Raw genomic sequence first — 6457 nt, forward strand, 5'->3', positions numbered from 1 at the left:
CCGTGAACGGTGAAGGCCGAGAACGGTAAGGGGCCGGGAGCAGCATTTTGCACGTGGAGTGAAAGTTGCCAGGGCGAGACCTTAAAGGATACATGGGATATCCTCATGGTGTGGACCGCGAACCCAGGGCCCGGTAAAGCGTCTGGGACGGCATGGGTGTACATGTTTAGCCTACTGGCGGCTTGATTACATGTAGAATGTTAAGTATGCATATATTTTATGTTTGTGTGAGTTTTCTTGCTGGGCTTCAGCTCACGAGTGCTCTGTGGTTCAAGTAAGGGCAAGGGGAAAACAACCAATCATGAGTGCCGAGAGCGTGAAGCAACGCGTACATGTTTGGCCTGCCTGGCTGCCACAACTAGGAGTATTTTTGGAAGATGATTGTGCTAAACCTAGATTTTGTCATTTAGCTGACCCTGGTTATATTTTTGAGTTGTAAATATTTCTAAACAGTATTTTGGGATCCCAAATGTTAAACGCTTTATGATTTTCAATGAATGGAACTATTTTCAAAGTACACAACTCCGTTTATTGTTTAATCACACTTTTGTCTTAAAATCCTCGATTAGCGAGTTAATTGCACGTTTTCAAACTCACTTAGTGACGACTCTAAGGAAGTAGGGCGTTACAACTTGGTATCAGAGCAAGCCAAGGTGTATAGTTTCTGGAGATTGACCAAACATGTACGCTCGCTGTCAGTGACAAGCTCGACTCAGGGTTGGTTGGTAATGATTGACTTATATGCTTGAATATGTGCTTGAATGCCCTGTTTGCCTGCTTATTTCATATAGAGAATGATGAATGAGTTAACATATGCATGATGTCAGGGCATGGTTCGTTGAGTGTTTTATGCTATTTGTATGTTATGTGGATTGTTGTTTATGGTTGAATGATATGATTTGGAAGGTGGTTTTGGATGTTGTTATCTTGCATGATGAGCGGCGTCATTGATTGCAGGCATATTGTTGTGATGCCTCAACAATCATCAAGACTCCGCGGCAGTAGGGCCGAAGATGACAACCAGGGTCAGGACCCTCCACCTGCCCCACAAAATTGGCAACAGATGTTTGCCAAAATGGAAGCAAGATTGCAACAAACAGAGGAAGAACTTCGACAGTTGAGGCAGTAGGCCCCTCCACAGGTCACTGGGTTGCCAGTTCAGCAGGTTGTGGCACCAATGCCGGTTCAACCTATTGTGGAGAACAGGTGGGAACCATTATATGAGAGATTCAGGAAGCAGCATCCTCCCACCTTTGAGGGTGGACCAGACCCACTGCGGGTAGAGCAGTGGATGAATATGATTTCCTCTATTCTGTATTTTATGAGGGTTGAAGGGAACGATAGGGTAGCTTATGCCAGCTAGATGTTCAGAGAGGATGCCCGCATCTGGTGGGATGTAGTAGTTCAGAGGAGGAACATGGAAATTATGACCTTGGAAGAGTTCAGAAACATCTTCAACGAGAAATACTACAGTGTAGCAGTCTGAGCTGCAAAGGTTGACGAGTTCATTAACCTGACTCAGAACCGGTTGACAGTAACTGAGTATACTTTGAGATTTGATCGGTTGGCGAAGTTTGCACCGGATTTAGTGCTGACGGATGCAGAAAGAAGAGACAGATTTGTATGGGGGTTGAACGTTATGATCACCCGTGATGTAAAGATCACCTTGGATCCAGAGATTACTACCTATGCTCAGGTTGTAGACAAGGCCCTTACAACTGAGGGGGCCGAGGAACAGATTTGGAGAGAGAGTGCTATTAGGCGCGATGCCAAGAGGACGGTGCCTCCTTTCATTTGATCCAGTTGGGGTAGGGGTTCTAGTGAGCTGAAGAGGAAGGCCCCAGATTCCTTTGTTCCTCCCAGTTAAGATAGGAGGGCACGGGGTGCTTCTAGTGGCCGTCAGGGCGGAAGTGACAACTGGAGGAGTTTTCCAATGTGTCCACGATGCAGACGGCGACACCAGGGTGAGTGCAAGATTAGGGCCTACTTTATCTGTGGGAGTGCCAATCATCTGAAGAAGGATTGCCCACAAGCCAGGAAAGAGGAGCCGAAGCAGGGCGATAGACTCGCTCCTGCTAGGGTGTTTACCTTGACTCAAACTGAGGCGGAGGCTAGCCCCTCAGTTGTGACAATTCAGATTTCTAGTGCTGGGTTTTCTTATACTGCATTGATTGGTTCGGGAGCTACTTATTCGTTTGTGTCTGCTAGAGTGATAGATCATCTGTGTAGACCTAGAGTTTTGTATGCTAGGGGTTTTCAAACTTTGTTGCCAACTGGGGAATTGGTAGTCTCTAGGAGATGGATTAGAGCTTTACCAGTAGAGGTAGATGGTAGGGATTTGTCTGTTGACCTGATTGAGCTTGCGATGGATGACTTCAATATGATCCTAGGGATGGATTGGCTATCGAAGTATGGGGCGACGATTGACTGCAAGCGCAGGATGGTCACTTTTGAACCAGAAGGGGAGGTACCCTTTGTATTTGTGGGGATAGTTAATGGACCGCGAATACCTATGATTTCAGCACTGAAGGCTAGAGACCTAATGTAGGCAGGTTGCATAGGATTCCAAGCGAATGTTGTCGATACGTCTAGGATTGTGCTGGTTGGACCGGGTGAGACCAAATTGGTATGTGAGTTTCCGGATTTATTCCCAGTGGATCTGCCAGGGTTGCTGCCACATCGGGAGATTGATTTTGTTATAGAGTTGGCGCCAGGGGAGGAGCCAGTATCTAGGACACCTTACAGAATGGCTCCAGCTGAGCTAGCTGAAGGAGTTGAAGATTCAGTTGCAGGAGTTACTAGATTTGGGGTTCATCAGACCGAGTTTCTCGCCATGGGGTGCTCTAGTGTTGTTTTTCAAGAAGAGGGATGGATCTCTTAGGATGTGTATTGACTACAGGGAGCTGAACAAGTTGACCATTAAGAACAAGTATCCACTGCCTAGGATCGACGATTTATTTGACCAGCTATAGGGAAGAACAGTGTTTTCCAAGATTGATCTCCGATTAGGTTACCATCAGTTAAGGATTAAAGAAGAGGACATACCAAAGACCGCTTTCTGAACGAGGTATGGACACTACGAATTCCTGGTTATGTCATTTGGATTAACCAATGCCCCAGGAACTTTTATGGATATGATGAATAGGGTTTTCAAGGAATATCTAGATAAGTTTGTGATTATTTTCATCGACGACATTATCTTGTACTCTCAGTCAAAGGCAGAGCATGAGCAACATCTACGTTTGGTATTGCAGCGGTTGAGGGAGCATAGCTTATATGCTAAGTTCAGTAAGTGCGAATTCTGGTTACCACAAGTTACTTTTCTGGGCCATATCGTCAGTAAGGAGGGGATTCTTGTTGACCCAAGTAAGATTGAGGCAGTGAGAGATTGACCTAGACCAGCAGTGTTGCTAAAGTTAGGAGTTTTCTGGGATTGGACGGATATTATCGGCGGTTTGTTGAGGGGTTCTCCAGGATAGCTACGTTGTTGATAGAATTGACAAAGAAGAAGACTAAGTATATTTGGATGGACAGATGTGAGAACATTTTTAAGGAATTGAAGAGGCGACTGATCACCGCGGCAGTGTTGAGTCTGCTGACAGATAATGAGAAGTTTGTGGTTTATTGTGATGCTTCCAGATATGGTTAGGGTGTGTGCTGATGCAAGCTGATAAGGTGATAGCCTACGCATTGAGGCAGCTAAAGGAGTATGAGCAGAGATATCCCATGCATGATTTGGAGTTGGTAGCGGTGGTATTTGCACTTAAGATTTGGAGACATTATCTGTATGGTGAGAAGTGTGAGATATACACCAACCATAAGAGTTTGAAGTACTTATTTACTCGGAAGGATTTGAGTATGCGCCAGAGATGATGGCTGGAGTTGGTTAAGGATTACAATTGTGATATCTTATACCATCCTGGGAAGACTAATGTAGTGGCTGATTCATTGAGTCGGAAAGGCCCAGGATAGTTGTTCAGTTCAAGATAGATATCTGATAAGTTAGCAGAGGAGATGACCAGAGCGGGTATAGAGTTGGTGGTTGGTCAGTTAGCCAACATCACTCTTCAGTCTACGCTCCATGATCAAGTAAGCGCAGGGGAAGGATTCCCAGTTAAAGGGTCACAGAGAGAACGTCTTAGTCGGAGCGGCTAAGGACTTTTCTATCTCGGAGATGGGATTACTGAAGTACAAGGGTCGGATCTGTGTTCCGATGGATTCTGATATTCGGCGGGAGATCTTGGATGAATCGCATATCACTCCCTATTCCTTACAACTAGGTACGACGAAGATGTACCAAGATCTGAGAGCTTTGTATTGGTGGTCGGGCATGAAAAAGCATGTGGTGGATTATGTGGCCAAGTGCTTCACTTTTCAGCAAGTCAAGGCTGAACATCAGAGGCCAGCAAGGTTGCTGCAGCCTCTAGGGATTCCAGAGTGGAAATGGGAAGATATCACCATGGACTTCGTGGTTGGTTTGCCAATGACCGTGGGGCAGCATGACTCGGTGTGGGTGATTGTCGATACCAAGTCCGCCCACTTTTTACCTGTCAGGACGACTTATACTGTGGAGCATTATGTTAAATTATATGTGAAGGAAATTGTTCGAATTCATGGGGCTCCAAGGTCGATAGTATCCGACAGGGACCCCACCATCGCCTCCAAGTTTTGGGAGAGTCTGTAGAAGGCTATGGACACGCAGTTACGATTTAGTACCGCTTATCATCCTTAGACAAATGGACAGTCTGAGAGGATGATTCAGATACTGGAGGACATGCTACAAGCCTGTGTGCTAGATTTTGGGGGATCTTGGAGTAAGTATCTCCCTTTCATTGAGTTCTCGTACAATAATAGTCATCAAGCGACTATCGGAGTGGCTCTGTATGAAATGCTTTATGGGAGGAAGTGCAGGTCACCTATCCATTGGGATGACACAGGAGAGAGGAGACATTTGGGTTCTGAGATGGTTCAGAGGACCAATGAGGTGTTTGACAAGATTAGAGCTCGAATGCTCGCCTCCCAGAGTCGCCAAAAGAGTTACTCGGACTTGAGATGCAGGGGCGTGGAGTTTCAGGTTGGTGACCATGTGTTTCTTAGGGTTTCACCTTTGAGGGGAGTGAAACAGTTTGGTGTTCGGGGCAAGCTGAGCCCTAGGTTTGTTGGCCCCTTCGAGATTCTGGAACAGGTTGGAGAGGTAGCTTACAGACTGGCGATGCCTCCAGCCTTATCAGGGGTTCATAATGTTTTTCATGTATCCATGCTCCGGAAGTATGTATCAGATTCGACGCATGTCCTGAGTTATGAGAATTTGGAGCTGGACCAGGATTTTTCATATGAAGAGAAGCCGATTCAGATTCTTGACCAGAAGGACAAATTCTTGCGGAGCAAGACCATCGCCTTGGTGAAAGTGTTGTGGAGGAACAGCAAGGTTGAGGAGGTGACATGGGAACTTGAATCAGAGATGCGGGAGTGGTATCCTGAGTTGTTAAGGTAATTTCGAGGACGAAATTTCTATAAGGAGGGGATAGTTGTATTGTCCCAGGAAATACTACCTAGCCAATGTTCTAGAAACGGCAATAGAAGTAGAAAGGCTTCAGGTGAACGTTAGTAAAGAAGAGGCCAGTAAGCCTGAGCCTAAACATCAAAGTCAGCCTTAGATTGGTCGGAACAACAACAACAACAATAATCAGTCCAACAATAATAGTAATGGTCAAAAGAGACGGCATCCTGACAACAAGCAGTCCGATAACGATAAAAGGACACGGCCGAACAATGGAAGTAATAGGTCGGGTTATGTTGAATACCCGCAATCTGCTAAGCGCCAAAAGAAACATCCTGGTGAATGACGTGAAAACACCAAGGGATGCTACAACTCTGGTTAGGAAGGACACCGGAAGAGAGAATGTCCCCAGCTCAAGCCAGAGGGAAAAAGGGACGACAAGATGGTTCCTGCCAGGGTATTTGTAGCGTCCCAAATTTGCTAATCAGGCTTAGGGCCTCGATTAGTGTGCCTGGAGGGCAATAAGTGATTTAATATTATAATATGTGAATTTGTATGAATATGTGATTAGAGATGCATGTTTAGGTGAATTAAATATGCATGTGGGCCCCGTTTGATTGTTAGGGGCATGTTTGTAATTTTATCCCATTGAGGGCATAAATGTGATAATTGTAATACTTGTGATATATCTGTGTTGCACGATCTGAGACAGTCCTAAGGAGCTGTTAGCTAGAAAGTCACAATGTGGTCGAAAATCCGACTCGGGGCGAGTCGAGGGGTATTCCGGGTATTAGACATTTTATGGGGTTATCAGGTTATGGAAATAAATATTTGGAGATATATTTGAAGATAGAATATTTAGGAGGGAATGTTGGGGAAATTTACCATTTTTCCCTCGGGGACGTTTTTGGTACCCCGAGCCTTGAGGTAACCTTAGAGACTAAGGAAATAAAACAA

The sequence above is a fragment of the Humulus lupulus genome, chromosome 9 (genome assembly GCF_963169125.1).
Source record: "Humulus lupulus chromosome 9, drHumLupu1.1, whole genome shotgun sequence".
In the NCBI taxonomy this organism is placed as follows: Eukaryota; Viridiplantae; Streptophyta; class Magnoliopsida; order Rosales; family Cannabaceae; genus Humulus; species Humulus lupulus.